At 58.0% G+C, this 15,132-nt stretch overlaps 1 protein-coding gene across 11 annotated transcripts in view; it reads left to right on the top strand.

The window, feature by feature from the left end:
- The window catches only part of Tbc1d16 (TBC1 domain family member 16), a 72,646-nt gene that overhangs the window by 42,527 nt on the left and 14,987 nt on the right, over positions 1 to 15,132 (top strand). The window lies entirely within an intron of this gene.

The raw sequence follows: 15,132 nt of genomic DNA on the forward strand, positions 1-15,132 counted from the left end.
CCCCTTGGGTCGGGCCTTGTCACTGACGCCAGCAGGAGCTCCAGGTTAGCGCGGGTCACTTGAGTCAGCTCGCTCTTGGTCCCCTTCCCCCACCAGGGAATGACATCACGGGCAGGGTGCAGACTCGGAGGCAGGGTGTCCCTCTGGGAGTCCTGGAGACACGTGGAAGAGCCGGTCAGGCCCAGGTGTCTGTCACCGGGGCCCATGGAGATGGTCTGGGTGACCCCAACTGACTGAAGGGCAGGATGAAGCTTCATGGGCTGTTGCAACACCCTGTGGCCCAGAATCCAGAAGGTTCTTGGCTTCTAGTCCCTGCTGCTCCCCTGCTGAGTTCCTCAGCTGGTCCCTCCCTCCCTGTGCTCAGTGTTCAGGAAATGAATAGACTGGGCCCGAGGACCTTCGAGGCCCTTTGGGACCTGCAGGTTCTGTGGCCACCTGCTCCTCTTCTGGGCCAACCTTGGCTCCTTGACCTACATCAAAGCATCCAGACTCCCTGTGCCCGTTCACCTGTGACCCTCTTCATACCAGCTGGTCACTCTGGGAGGAGAAGTCCAGCACAGTCGGTGGGACTCACTGGCCCTGCATGATGGTCACAAAGTCCTCGCTTTGGAGCAGAGAAGGAAGGGGAATTTGGGCTGAATGCCTGAAAAGGAGTTCATGAAATTTAATCAGGTGCCTAAGGGGAGGACCTAAATTTAGTCAAATTATTATTAGTATTCATTCCATTTTTAAATTGCCTAGGGGAACGTCACAGGGAAGTTGGAAACCACCAGCCTGGGTGGTGATTGGTGCACTTTGTGGAGCTGCGGGAGCCACTGGGTGGCCACCGTTGGTGGCACAGTGTGGCGAGCGGCTCTCCTGGGTCCATGGAAGTGTGGCTCATGGTCTGGGGGGCCCGGGGCCCGCCCCGTGTTGGGCCACAGCAGACCTGTCTGAGAATCACGTGTGACCTCGGCCCTGTAAGCCCCCACAGGGACAGCAGAACCCACCGTGGCCGCCCGGGTCTGCGGCGATGCTCGGGGGGTCTGCACCCTGCTGCTTGGCTGTTCTCTGCTGCGACCTCTGCTTGGTTCTCAGGTCCAGGGCGTGCCTCTTGGGGACTGTGAGAAGTACTCCTGCTCCCGTGCGATTTGGGGCCCAACAGATTACACGGCCACTTCTCTCGGGCTGACGCCTATTCTGGGCGGCCTGGTGGAATACCACACGTGGCCAGTGTGTCCCCTTTTGATGGCACTTAATCACCTGAATCTGCAAAAGGGACCCGGAGCGCCTCTCTGTACCCAGACAGCATGTGGCCCGCAGAGGCGATGCAGCTTGGTGGTGGCAGCGCCATCCTCTTCCCTGCCCGCCCTGGCCTGCTCTGTCTGCTGGCCCCTGGCAGTGGGCATGCCTGGGTCACGGCTGCACGCCCCGGGGCCGTGGGGTGGCGTCCCTGGGGTGCTGGACTCAGTCCCCGTGCTGGGCGTTGGGAGCACGTGCTGCCCAGCGCTGGTGTTGCAGGGCGGCTCCCGTGGGCCCTGCCTGGCTCGGGGACTGCTCTGGCCAGAGCTCATGTCTCTTCGTTTTTTCTAGGTTGTACAGAATTTCCTGGGTGGGACTGGGTGTCCGAGCTGCGCCCACGGAGCCGGAGGCGCAAGGAGTGTCCGCCGTCGCTCCTCCTGGCGTGGACAGGTGCCCTGGGTCTGGTCCCACCTGGTGCCAGGGCTGCGGGACGTGGTCATTCTGCTGTTTATCAGAGGCCCCGGGCCCCTCGCTGCTGGGCCTGTCTGTCTGCGAATGCCTTAAGGGGAAAGCCAGGGGAGGACCCTGCCCCGTCTCCAGCCCTGGCCAGCAAGGCCACACGTCGAGCCACACGCACGCCTGCCATGCAGGGACACGCAGCTCTCGGAGCAGTGCTTTTGTTGAGTGAGATCTTTACCTTCCCGGGAAATTGGCGAGGTCGCCGTTGAACCAGGAAACGGCTCCTCTAGGTCTGGATTCTGGCCAGTGCCTCGGCCACCCTGTCCCCACCCCTGTGGCTGGCAAAGGGCAGGAAAGGCCTGGGCAGTGTCTGTTCCCAGCCGTGCGGGTGAGACCTGGGATGCGGGCCTGTGCTCTCCCGCCACACCCTCCACACTGGCCCTGAGCGCCTGTGGTGTCCAGTTCGCTCCTGGAGCTGGGACGCTGCCCGCCGGGCTCTGGCCGCCCTGTGCCCCGCTGCCTCCTGCAGGCCCCACGGCCTGCGAGCTGCCACGGGCCTGGCCGGCCTCCCTCTGCAGCCGCACACACAGGACCGGGGCTGGGGCAGCACGGTCCATGCCATGGTCAGCCGTGCGCCTGAGCCTGGCTCCCTAGGGTCTGGCCCGCCCCAGTCTCGACACCTGGGAACCCCACCCCGTGACACAAATCCCTGGGCCCACGGGGGTTTGTGGCTCTGATCTGCCATTCTGGAGGCAGCATTGACCGTCCTGCTGGGCACCGCGGGCTGCCCTCTGCGAGCAGGGCCCAGAGCGAGGGCCTCACAGCCTCCGGGATCAGAGGAACGCTGGCAGGGCATGCTGTGTGCCCGTGTGTGTGTGTGTGTGTGTGTGTGTGTGCGCGTGCACCTGTGTGTCTGTATGCCTGTGTGTACATGTGTATGCCTGTGTGTATATCTGTGTTTCTATGTGCCAGTGTGTGTGTGTGTGTGTGTGCCTTTGTGTTTCTGTGTGTCTGTGTATGTGTTTCTGTGTGCCTGGGTGTGTGTGTGTGTCTGTGTACCTGTGTGTCCCTGTGTGTATGTGTATCTGTATCTGCCTGTGTGTCTGTGTGCCTATGTGTGTCTGTGTGTGTCTGTGTGCCTGTGTGCCTGTGTGTGTGTGTGCCTGTGTGTCCCTGTGTGTCCCTGTGTGTGTGTGTCTGTGTGCCTGTGTGTCCCTGTGTGTGTGTGTGCCTGTGTGTCCCTGTGTGTGTGTGCCTGTGTGTCTGTGTGTGTGCGTGCCTGTGTGTGTGTCCCTGTGTGTGTCTGTGTGCCTGTGTGTCTGTGTGTGTGCGTGCCTGTGTCTGTGTGTGTCTGTGTGCCTGTGTGACTGTGTGTGTGCCTGTGTGTCCCTGTGTACGTGTGTGTGCCTGTGTGCGTGCCTGCCTGTGAACCAGGCAGTGGTCCTTGGTCTTGCTTGGAATGGAGAGCGTGGTGAGGCCTCAGAGGTCAGAGCCTGGCCACCCTCATCCCTGTCCAGATTGACCCTTCTTGTGCCCGTCCTCCTCCAGGCCGGGCCCTCGTGGGGCCGGGGTTACGGTGACCACAAGGACGACGTCCTGGCTTAGGGACAGGGCACGTTGGTGGGTGGCAGAGGTGCTGGGAGGGGCTCGGGCAGGGTGGGAAGCCTCCTCCGGATGTGGGCGGAGGCCTGGGGTGGAGCCTGCTCCCTGCCAGTCCCCCACTGTCTCTCCGCTGTCCTGCATCTTGGGGCCCCACGGTGTGGGCTGGGCAGTGCCCCTGGAATTGGCGGGGCTCCGTGTGTCTTCCGGTCTCCTCACCTTGTGGGCCGAGGGCCATGAAGGAGGGGAAGCTGGGACCCGGCACTCCTGTTCGGGAGGAAGCCGTGAGGCCGGGGCATGGCCGTGTCCAGCACTGAGCGTGACTGGGCAGCAGCAGGCCTGAGTGGCTCCTCCTCCTCCTGCCAAGGGGATCCGTCACCAGAGCAGCGAGGCCAGCACAGACATGGTGCCAGCCTGTTCCTGCCTGCTCCCCAGGGTCTCACCTGGAGGGCTAGCGGGCCAGCGTGGGCAGGGCGGAGAGGACCTGCAGCCTGCAGCCCCTAGCTGGCCTCCCGGAGAGGAACCAACAGAGGGGCAAGTCAGGGGGGCTGTGGCGAACGTGCCACTTCCAAGTTCCAGGCAGTTCGCTGCCTTGGGGACTTACCCAGGGTTGGCGAGCTGGGGAAGCCCCCGGGGCTGGGCACCCAGAGGCCAGGGGAAGCCTCCCCTCTGCTGGGGAGGCCTCGCAGAATAAGGACCTGCCCGGCTGGGCCTGCCTGGCCCGAGCCCCCCTCTGCAGAGCAGGTGCGTGACCAGGGCTGGGGCCTGGAGGACCTGGCTGCCCTGCACCCGAGGGTCATTGCTCGCTCCTCGCTCTCGGCTTGGTCGAGTGGAGTAAGGTCGCGATCACAGACCAGTCGGCCTCACGGGGCAGAACCGACCTGGGAGATGCCCAGCATGGCTCCGCCTGGCCCCCTCACCTTGGCGGCTCTATGCCCAGGGACGGGGCGCATCCTCGGGGCGCCACCCAGGCCGCTGCCGTGCTGAGCCTGGAGGCCGGCTGCGCTCTCACGCAGATCCGCCCCTGCACGGCGCCCCAGTGCACGGGAGTGACGTGGCACTGCTGGGGATTCCGCGTGCACCAGGGCTCTGGGGACGGTTGCAGGCTGCCAGCGAGAGGTGGGTGCTGGGGCCCTGCGTCCTCCACACTCCTGGGCGACATCCTGGTGCCCCCCCCCCGGGTCATCGCTGTGCTCTGAGCTCAGCGGCTCCAGAGCCTCTAGTTGCCGGGTCTCCTTCCTTAGGAACCCGTCTTGTCTGGCTGATCAAGGGCTCCTGACGAGGCCCTAAGGAATCCCTGCTTGGCTCAGAGTGGCCTGCTAAGTAGGCCACGTGGGAGGGTCCAAAAACACCTCATGGCCGGCCGGGCCCAGTGTGTGGACGGCCCCGGCAGAAAGTCCAGGAATCTCTCTCTGTTGGCCCGAGCTCAGCGGCACAATGCGGGCTTTGCAGTCCAGGCAGCTCCCAGGGCAGCGGGCTGGTTCTGTTCCCCGTGGGCCAACTTTCGTGATTACAGAAGGAGAAGGGGACAGCACTCACTGTGCAAAGCCCAGAGCCACTGGAGGCCGAGGAGGGCCGAGGAGGGCCGAGAGCCGCTCAGACTGGCCTCCTCCAGGCCTCCTGGAACGCAGGGGCTGCGGGGCCGCGGCCCAGGTATGTGCAGAACTCCCCGCCCAGGTGGAGGGTGGGGAACAGAAGGGACCAGGAGTGGCCAGGCGCTGAGTCACCGTCAAGTGTCGCCATCGTCCTCAAAGTAGAGTGAGGCACCTCCCGTGGCACTGCGAGCTTCCAGCCAGCCCCTGCCCGCGAGCGCGGCCTGCACAGGGGTCCAGGCCGGCCAGCGTCTGGCCAGGGTGCTGCGCCTGGAGCGAGAACGTGCTTGGGGTGGAGGAACCGGGCTCTGAAGCCCAGGCCCATTGAAGACACGGCGATAGGGTGACCTGGAACTGCCCGTTCTCGCCTCTGAGCTCCTTGGTGTCGGCAGGTCCTCACTGCTGTACGGACGCCACCGGGTCCACTCCGGGACACTCTCACCCTCCCAGTCCACTGGACACCAGCTCCCCAGCTGCCCTCGCCCAGGCCCCTGGGCACCCTTCACTGCTCCGGGCCCCTGGTGCGTGGAAGCACGAGCTGCCCTTTTGTGGCTGGCTGGTCTCGTTGGCAGTGTCCTCAGGGTTCACCTGAGTCGTCGCCTGCATCAGGATTCCCTTCCTCTTTTATTTTATTTTGTCCCGGGGGTGAACTCAGGGGTGCTCAACCACAGGGCCACATCCCAGCCCTGTTTTGTATTTTATTTAGAGACAAGGCCTCCCTGAGTTGCTCAGCACCTCACCGTTGTTGAGGCTGGCTTTGGACTCATGGTCCTCCTGCCTCGGCCTCCCGAGCTGCTGGGATTACGGCCTGCGTGACCGTGCTTGGCCTTCCTTTCTTAAAACAATGTTTTTATTAGTGCAGTCTAGCTATAGGTCATAGTGGGGTTCCTTCAGACGTGTCCAGGCAGCATGGAACGTAGTTCTCCCGTCTCCACCCCCAGCGCTTCCCCCACTCTGCTCCCCAGGTCTGCCTACTGTTACCGACTCTTTATTTGGTGCCTTACAGGTACACACAGTCTCCTTCCTTTCCGAGACCAAGTGATGTTTGTCCTTCTGTCTGTGGGTGGAGGACACATGTCCTGCTGGGCTCTTCCTCCTCCCTGGAGCCCCAGGCCAGCCCCTCTGAGATGCAGCCTGCGGGGCCACAGCCCTGCCCGCACCTGCGGCTCCTCCAGCTGCTCGGGGACCACAGTCTTGTGTCGGAACTGTCCTCCCTCAGCTGGTGCGGGGGCGAGCCCCCCTCCTGGGAGGGTCTGCCTCCAGTCTTACCTGAATGGACTCAAGAGGGTGATTGATTCACATTAATGAGTCCCGGTGAGTAAGAGAGCAAAGGCTGTTCTTTTTAAATTGCCTTAGACTAGTACAGTGCCCCTCTGTCTCACAGGGGACTGGATCCAGGACCCCCAGGGGCACCCAAATCCAGGGATGCTCAGGTCCCCCCCACAACCTGTGTGGCCTTTGCCTGAAAGCTGCACGCTCCTCTAGATTGGGTACCTGATACAGGGTGACTGCTGCGCACGGGGTTGTGACACTGGTTGTCCGGGGTTCTCTGACCAGGACGGAAGCCGACGCCTTCAGCACAGATGCAGTTCTCTTTGAATATTTTCAGTTCGTGCTCGGTTGAATCCAAGGATGGTGACCGGGTGTGCAGAGGGCTGAAGGGTGGGAGAACCACGCGGGAGATGCTGGCCGCTGTGTGGACACGTTGACAGGGTCTGGAAGTGGGGCCGCCGGGCTGGGCGAGAGGACTTGTGGGTGTGCGGAAAGGCGGGCCAAGCTGCGTCTGCACAGGGCAGCGCTTTGTGAATGTTTAACCACAGAAAGGAGTTTATGTATTTGTTACTTGCAAATTTCAAGGAAATAAAAATATGCAGGGATTGCAGTTAATGTAACCGAGGTCACTTCCGCTCCCGCAGGAGGAGGGATGACAAGCCCGGCGGGGCGAGGGCGGCAGGCTCTGGCCCACGGCGAGCCTCTCTTGCAGCGGGCAGACGTGGGTGGTTCTTCCACACTTGGTTCCTCTCGTGTGCCCACCCCTGGCCTCCTCCCCTGCCTGCACCCTCACCAAGGCTGGCGGGACACCTCTGTGGAGCGGCCAACCTCCCGCCACCGGGTGGCGCCCTGGAGCAGCCCCAGCACACGTGCCGGCTGGGCGGGTGCTACCTCGTCCCCACAGCAGGAGGCTCCCGGTCTCCAGGTCAGGGGAGGCTCCCCGAGCTTCTCGCTGGATGAACAGATCTCTGAGGTCCTGCTGTGTGCAAGACCCCAAGCTGGGAGAAGGACGGGGGAATCAGACCGCGGAGAACAGGCGCCCAGTGGTGGGCAGCGTGGTGATCCCTCCTGGTCTGCGGTGCAGTGGCAGCGAGCACCCTCGCGAAGCCGCCTGGCTGCGTGTGTCTGATGCGGGACGTGTTCATCAGCCCAGCGCAGAGCTCCACGCTCACGGCTAGGACCACCCCCGGCCCTGGCCCCACGAGTGTTTTCTGTCTCTGGCATTTCTTCAGATAGAACCTGCAGCGTGAGCTCTCCTGTCTGGCTGCTCTCCCCTCCGACAGTGTCTGGGGCTCCCATGCTGTAGATGGACCAGCACTCCATCCCTTTTCATGCCTGAGCAGTATTCCGTTGCTCATCCCTTGCTCAGTGGAGGGGTACCTGTGTCACTTCCGTTTTGTGGCCCCGGTGAAGGAAGCTGCTGAGAGCATCCCTGCACCTGTTTCCGCAGGGCCTGTGTTTTCTGTTTTCTTGGATGTACACCCAGCAGTGTAACTATTTTTGAGGAACTACCTGACCGTTTTCCAAGCCAGACCCACCGTCTCACATTCCCGTCAGCACCGTGCGAGGGCCGGACCTCCACGTCCTCTGTCCGTCTTCTCTTGCTGCAGCTTCCACAGTGGGATGGCGCGGCTTCTCCGGGTGACTGGGGACAGGAAGCACCTTTCCTGGGCCACTGGGCCACTGCGGGTCTTTGTGGGGGGAGCGCTCGTGCACACCTCCGCCTTGCCTCCTCTCGTCGCCCGCCCCGCTGCTCTGGCATTCGCGGTGTCCTCAGGTGCTGTCCCCATGGGTACGTGGCTCGCAGGGTCCCCGCTCCGTGGTCATCCTTTCAGTTTCCTGAGAGTGTCTGCAGCACAAAAGCCCGTGGCACTCATGGAGTCGGATTTGTCTGTTCTCCATTCGCCGTGCTTTCTATGCCACACGGAAGGGATGGCTCACTCGAGGTCGTGGGACTCATACCCTTCGTTTCTTTTTCCTGTGTGAGAGAGAGAGAGTAGCGATTGAGCCAGGGGTGCTCCAAGCTGAGCTGCATCCCCTGCCCCTTCTTTTTAGTAGTAGACGAACACAATACCTTTCTTTTATTTCTTTAGTTTATGAGGATCAAACCCAGTGCCTCACCCTGAGCCACAACCCCAACCCCCCACCAGGATTTTGGGTGGGTGCTGGGGATTGAGCCCAGGAGAACCCTACCACTGAGCCACATGCCCAGCCCTTTTTATTTTTTGTTTTGAGACAGGGCCTTGCTGTGTTGCTCAGGCCGACTTTGAACTTGCGATCCTCCTGCCTCAGCCTCCCGAGCCGCTGGATCTCAGGTGTGCTCCACCGCGCCCGGCTGCCTATGTTTTCTCTAAGACTTTAAAGTAAAAAAATTCCCTTGCTCCGTTTTGAGCTGGGTTTTGCAGATGGTGTGGGTCGTGGTCAGCGTCAGTTCTTCTGCCTCTGGGTGTCCGCTTGTCCCAGTGCCAGTCCCTGAATCATGTGGGCGCTCTAGTCAGAAACCAGTTGGCCGCAAACGTGTGCGTGTATTCCCGGGCTCCCAGTTGCACTCCACGACCCGTCCAGAGGAGCCTCCTCTAGACCTGGGGGGCGGCCCTGCTGACGGCGATTCCGGCTTCTGGTCCTGAGAAGCTGGGGAGGGTGCCGCTACCCCCAGGCCACGCTGTGGTGGTCGCTTTTCCCCAGAGGCCTAGGACACGGAGAAAGGGGCCCAGGCCAACTGTGGAGCATCTGCCCACCGAGCCTGACCACCGGGCAGCTTCTAGCCAGGAGTGTGGGGCAGAGGGCGGGAAGTGCGTTTCAGGGCCTTTGTTTGTTTTTTGGTACTGAGATTTGAACCCAGGGCCTTGCACATGCTAGATAGCACTCTGCACCGAGCTGCACGCCTGGGACGCTCAGAGTGTGGCCCCCTGACACCATGATTCAGGTCCGGGCGCCTCCTCAGTAGGAGACGCTGCTGTGTTGGAAGGACTTGCGGTTTTCACTCGAGGAGCCAGGGTGGGAGCCTCGGGCTGCCCATCCCTGCCCCGCTGTTTGCCGGCTGTGGAGTTCAGGGGTGTTCCTCAGCCTCCTCGGCTGTGAAGGTCAGCTCCTGGCCCTGGGGGAGCCCAGGGAATGGCCCCGGAGATGGCGACCGCTCGTGCCTGCTGGGCTTTCCTTCTTTTCTAAATTTTCCTTGTTGGTCTTGTAATATAAAAAGAAATGCAGTAGTCGGGGAGGGGTGTAATTTCAGGGACTTTGGAGGCTCAGGCAGAAGGATGGCAAGTTGGAGGCCAGTCTAGGCAAATTGGCAAGACTCTGTCTCAAAATAAAAAAAATAGGAAGGGCAAATAAATATGGTGAGGTTTCTTTTAAAAAAGAAGGTAAACTGGGTGTGGTGGAAATCCTAGCAAGGCTATGATCCCCAGTACCAAAAAATAAAAGGAAAAAAGTAGACTGCAGACTTCTGGTTTAAAAAAAGTGAGCACACAGAAGATTCGCTTGTTTTTTCTGATTATCGAAATGATACATTATTCCTTTCAGAAAACTTGAAAGAAATAAAGAACAGTGCGAACATAAACTATGGCTGCCATCCAGAGCAGACCCTCATCACGGTTTTGAGTCACTTTCTACGTCTGCATTCACGTAGCTGTAAGACACCTGTAAATGTGCTCTATGCAGAGCCACGCCGACTCGTGTCTCACACCGTTTGACTTCTCCTTTCCCTGCCTAACAGAGTGAGCATTTTCTTTGGTCACTAAACACTCTTATGAGATACTCTACGGGAGCCCGATGGTGGTGTACCAGATGACACGCAGTGGTGCTGGGTCGAACACGGGTGGGTGTTTTTAGAACTTTATTGATGCTGAATCGTCGTGCGGTCAACTGTCCGTGACTGAAGCGGGCAGTTCAGTGTTGACCTCTGTAACAGTGCACCCATCTCCACCGCCGTCGGTGGACAAGCCCGTCACCCTGGGCTTCTTTATGTGCCTATGTGGTCCCTCTCTCCTCCCGGCTCTGCCTGGGAGACACAGCTGACCCAGGTCTGGCCCCAGAGGTGCTGGGAAAGGGGAAAGTGGACAGATTGGACCAGGGAGTGTTTGGGGAGTTTGTGTCCAACCCCGCGGGCAGAGGTCAAAGGCAGCCCGCAGCGTGGAGAGACGTTGCACGTCGTGTCTAGTGAGGGGTGGTGCCCAGGACTGTGGAGGCCTCACGCTCACCAACGAACGCCCACTTCAAAATGGGGAAGAGTCTTGAGCACACCTTCCTCCAGAGATGGCCCACAGCCGGCCAAGGCCATGCCGCCGACCCTTAAGGGGACGCCCAGTGGCCTGCAGTGACGGGCAGTGACGGGTTGCTGCCGAAGCACCAGGCAGAACAGAAAGGGCAGTGTCGGCAAGCAGCGGGAGGACCCGGGACCCCGTGCTGGCGGGACCGTGTGGGTGCACCGTGGGGGTGGGGGCAGCGTGGCCGATCGTCCAAAGGCTGCAGTACAGTTCCCACCTGAGCCACAGATTCCACTGCTGGGCACATGCCCAGAAGGATTGATAGCAGGGGCGCCAGAGGTGCCTGTGCACCTTTGTTCACAGCGGCTTGCTCACAACAGACAACGTGGAAGCAGTTGGCAGACAAGTAGATAAACAAAATGCGGCCTGTCCATGCAGTGGAATATTATTTAGCCTTCAAAAGGAAGGGCACTCTGACTCCCGCTACAACATGGGCAAAGCCTGAGGACATGTGCTAAGGGAACAAGCCAGACAAAAAAAGACAAGCACAGCTCACCGCCCCCCGGGAGGCGCTTGGACCAGCCAGGGGGGTGGGCACGGACAGCAGAAGGGAGTGGCTGGGGGCGGGGGCGGGGGCGGGGAGGCACCTCACAGAGGTCACGGTGTCCCCGTTCTGTAAGGTGGAAGGAGTTCTGTAGACGGAGGTGGCACAGCACCGGGTCAGCCTGTCCTGGACATGGACGGCTGGGATCGCACGGCTTCTCGCAGGGGAGGTCTGGCTCCGTCCCTCCGTGCAGTGGTCTTGCACCCTGCCTGCCGGGCGGGGCCCTCCCCTGGTCGCAGAGCCGTTTCCGCCGCGGCGTTGGTGAGCCCTGGGTGCTTCCTGCTCCTGGGCTCTTGCAGGGTGATGTGCGTGGCCGCTTCTCTCCCAGGAGCGCCTGGAGCGCCAGGCTGGCTCCGCAGGAGGTGTGACTTTCAGCAGAGCCGCACTGCTTTGCCCAGCGGCGCCCCGTGATGCCCCGGCCCCCAGCACCTGCACCGTGGGTCTCTGTGCTCGCCGTGGTTTCTCACAGTGCCAGGGATGCACCAGGGCCTGGAGTTTGCCGGCCGCCCCAGCCCCGCCTCTCTCGGGGCGTGCGGGTTGCTGGCACTTCCTGAGCCCAGCCAGGGTGTCTCTGGCGACGCGCTGGCTCCTCGCCCGTGGTCCCAGGTGTCCCTGCTCCTGCCTTTCCAGGCTGACGGGCACGGTTCCCCGCTCGCGCCCGGCCTGCATGCTGGCTCCCCGGTCGGGAGACCGACTCCTCTTGCTCTTGGGTTGTGAGCTCGGCTGCCCTGAACACTCGCTCGCCCATCTGCGCCAGTGGTTTTCACACGCGTTGGGCGGATGGCCGGGGGAGGGCTACCGCGTTGCGTGGTAAGGGTGCCGTCCCCTGGAGACCTGCTCCCTCCTTCCACAGTGGCCTTTTCCTTCTTCCTGCCAGCACCGCAGAGCACTGGCCAGCGTGCTGTCCCGTCACCCGGTCCCTCTGTTTCCCATTCGCTCCGCCGTGAGTGGCCGGGACACATGCGCTCTGGGTTTTTGCCTGAGCACCTTTTCATCTGCTTGCTGTTCCGACATCTTCTGTGAATTGTCCTTTCAAACCTTTGGCTCTTCTTAAAATTGTGCTGTTTGTTTCCTTGTGACTGAGTTTTGAGCGTTTCTGGTATATTGTGGGCAAAATCCTTTATCATGTATATTTTGCAAATGTGTTTTCCCAGTTTGTGATTTGTCTTTATTTTCTAAAGTGTCTCTCAAACAGCAGTTTTCCATTTTACCTATCTTCAGCTTATCTTTCCTTCTGCTTTGTGTTGTTCGGTGTCACATCCAAGAAGCACTTACGTGCACGTAGCAGTATCATTGCATTACAAGGGCTCAGTGTTCAGATTCTGGAAAAAGTTCTTTCCTGGACAAACACTGAACATTTGCTTCCAGGTTCTGACCTACATTTTTGTTGCCTTTAATAGAGTATTTGGAAGAAAAATGTTCTTTTTCTGCCTTAACATTTCTTTAATGATTTTTGGGTTTCCTGTTCTGTGTAAGAAACCTGACACTATTGCAAGGTCTCAAATTTTTTCTCTTATGGATTTTTCTAGAAGCTTTATAGCTTTAGGTTTCATATCTGTGTCTGGATGCATTTTGAGTTAATTTTTGAGGGTGACATAGGAAAGCATGTATTGATTCCTTTTCATTCTTTTTCAACACCACTTGCTGAAAAGCTCTTTTACTCCATTTGATTGCCTTCTCTCCTTTATCAATAATCTATGGACCGTATCCTATTTCTGGACTCTATTCTGTTTCACTGGTCGTCTGTTTGATCATATTAGTCTTTTCACTCTTGTAGACTCTATTGCTTATTATGGCTCCATAAGTCTCAAAATCAGATAAGTCCTGCAATTTTGTGCTTCATTTTTATAATTGATGTGGCTATTCTAAGTCTTCTCTGTTTCCTTAAAAATTTTGGAGTCAGTTTACCAATTTCTACCAAAAAATTCCTGTTGGAATTTGGCAAGATTGCCATCTTAACAATGGTAACTGCTTCCATCCATGGACATAGTCTATCTCTTCATTTAAGTCTTTGATTTCTCAGCCATCTTGGATTTTTTCAGTGTGATTGTCTTGAATATCTTTTTTTTTCAATATTAGAGATTAAACCCAGGGGTGCTTTACCATTGAATAATATTCCCCGCCCTTTTTATTTTTTATTTTAACAGAGGGTCTTCATAAGTTGCCCAGGCTGACCTGAAACTTGCAATTCTCCTCTTTCAGCTTCCCAGATTGCTGGGGTTACCGGTGTTCTGGGTCTTACTTTGAATATCTTTTGCTAAACTTGTTTCTAAATATTTCATGTGGGGTTTTTTCCTTCTTTTTCCTACTATAATTTGAATATTTTGTGTTCATTTTAGTTTTCACAACTAATTTTTCTATATTAAACATTTGGCCTATAATCTTACCAGATTCATTCATTGGTTCTATTCATTCATTGTTTTATGGTTCCCCTGGGATTTTTAAACATAAACAGTCATCTCATCTGAAAATAGAGAGCTGAACTTCTTTCCCATCCCCGTGACTCTGCTTCCTTCCTTGTCCCGAGTGCAGCACCTGCTAGAGGAGGTGAAAGCAGGCATGGTTAGCCCGTCCCTGGTCTGGGGAGCAGTTCAGTCCTCTGCCACCAAGTGTGGTGCTAGTGGCAGGGTCTGTGGGTGTCCTTTATCAAGCTGGGGAAGGGTCCCTATGATTCCTAGCTTTTATCACAAACGAGCATTGGATATTTGTCAGCTGCTTTTTCTGTGTCTATTCATGTATTTTTTGTGGGCATCTTGGACTATTTTCCTTGGATTCCCTCCTAGAAATGAAACTAAGGGTCAACACAACGAAATTCGCTATTCTGTATAATTAAAATGCACCACTTTTTTTTTTTTTTTTTAAAGGAAGTAAAGTGTTAAAACACATGGATCTTTTTAAGCCTTCTGTGTCCTATTTCAAAATTGCCGTTCTGAGGAACTGGGCCAGTTTGCATCCCCCGAAGTCGTGGTGGGCTGTTTCCCCAAATCCTTGCCTGCGCTAGATTTTTAAATTTTGTAATAGCTGCCAGTCTTAAAAACCCGCCCCAGCGGCGTCTTGTTCCCAGATGCATTTGTTCTGTCGTGTGGACGGGAACAGGTCGTTGATCCTCGTATTTGTTGTGCAGTCGCTAGCTTTCTCCTCCGCTGCCGTGTCCCCGCGGCGTGGTTCCTTTTCTTTCTGAGCCGCGCGCTTCTGGTAGCTGCGCATCCGAGGCAGCCTCGGCGAGCTCCCAGGCTTCTCTTTGGCTTCCTGCTTTCCTCGTTGCTGGGGTTTAGTGGACTCTCTCGTACAGCCGTTTCCGGTTCACAGGAGAGCTGGGCAGAGTGGAGACCCCTGTGTGCCCCGTCTCCCCCACACAGCACCCCACCAGAGTGGCGCTTTTGATGCAGTGAGCCGGCACGGGCTGGTCATTGTCACCACATCCAGGTTCACACCAAGGTTCATGCTTGGTGCTGGGCCTTCTCTGGACAAAGACAGGCATCCGCTGGGGAGTGTGGGACAGAGCAGCCCCATTGCCCTGGACCCCGTGACCCTCCCCCAGCCCCGCCACCCAGACTGGATGTGGTGACAAGAGTCCAGGCGTCCTCCCTGCGTCTTTGTGGCTCAGTTGCTTATTTCCTTTGGGTGCTGAATGATGTCTGAGCGCACTGTCCTTTATTCATACTTACACGCGCTCACATTCTAAAGGACATCTTGGTTGCTTCCAGGTTTCGACACTTATGAGGGGCTACCAAAGGGTGGCCGTGTTCCCAGGCTCCTGTCCCACTTCTCTGCACCACAGCCCACCAGCAGGGTCCTCCAGGGCCTGCGTGCCTCCCGGCCCACAGTGTCCTGCTCACCAGCGGACCAGGCCAAGATTCCCTAAAGCCAGACAGAAGACAGCCAGGCGGAGTCCTGGCCGCCGGCCCTGCTGGTCCCCTGGGGAAAGCAGCTGATTCCAAACCAGAAAAGAGCCCCAGAGAGAGGGGCCACCCCCACCTCCCCAGCAACCTGCCTCCAGGCAGAAGTCTGCTTAAGCCCTTTCACAACTCCTCGGGGGAAAATTATTTGCATCAATTAATTGACTCATTAAGTCAAGACACTGTGCTTGGGACCTACAGTGGGGGTCCATTGGCTTCTCATTCAGTCAGCTCCAAACCTCAGGATGGAAATAAAGCAAGAGCAAGTTCAGAGCTCGGGT

Source organism: Sciurus carolinensis, chromosome 3 (assembly GCF_902686445.1).
Source record: "Sciurus carolinensis chromosome 3, mSciCar1.2, whole genome shotgun sequence".
In the NCBI taxonomy this organism is placed as follows: domain Eukaryota; kingdom Metazoa; phylum Chordata; class Mammalia; order Rodentia; family Sciuridae; genus Sciurus; species Sciurus carolinensis.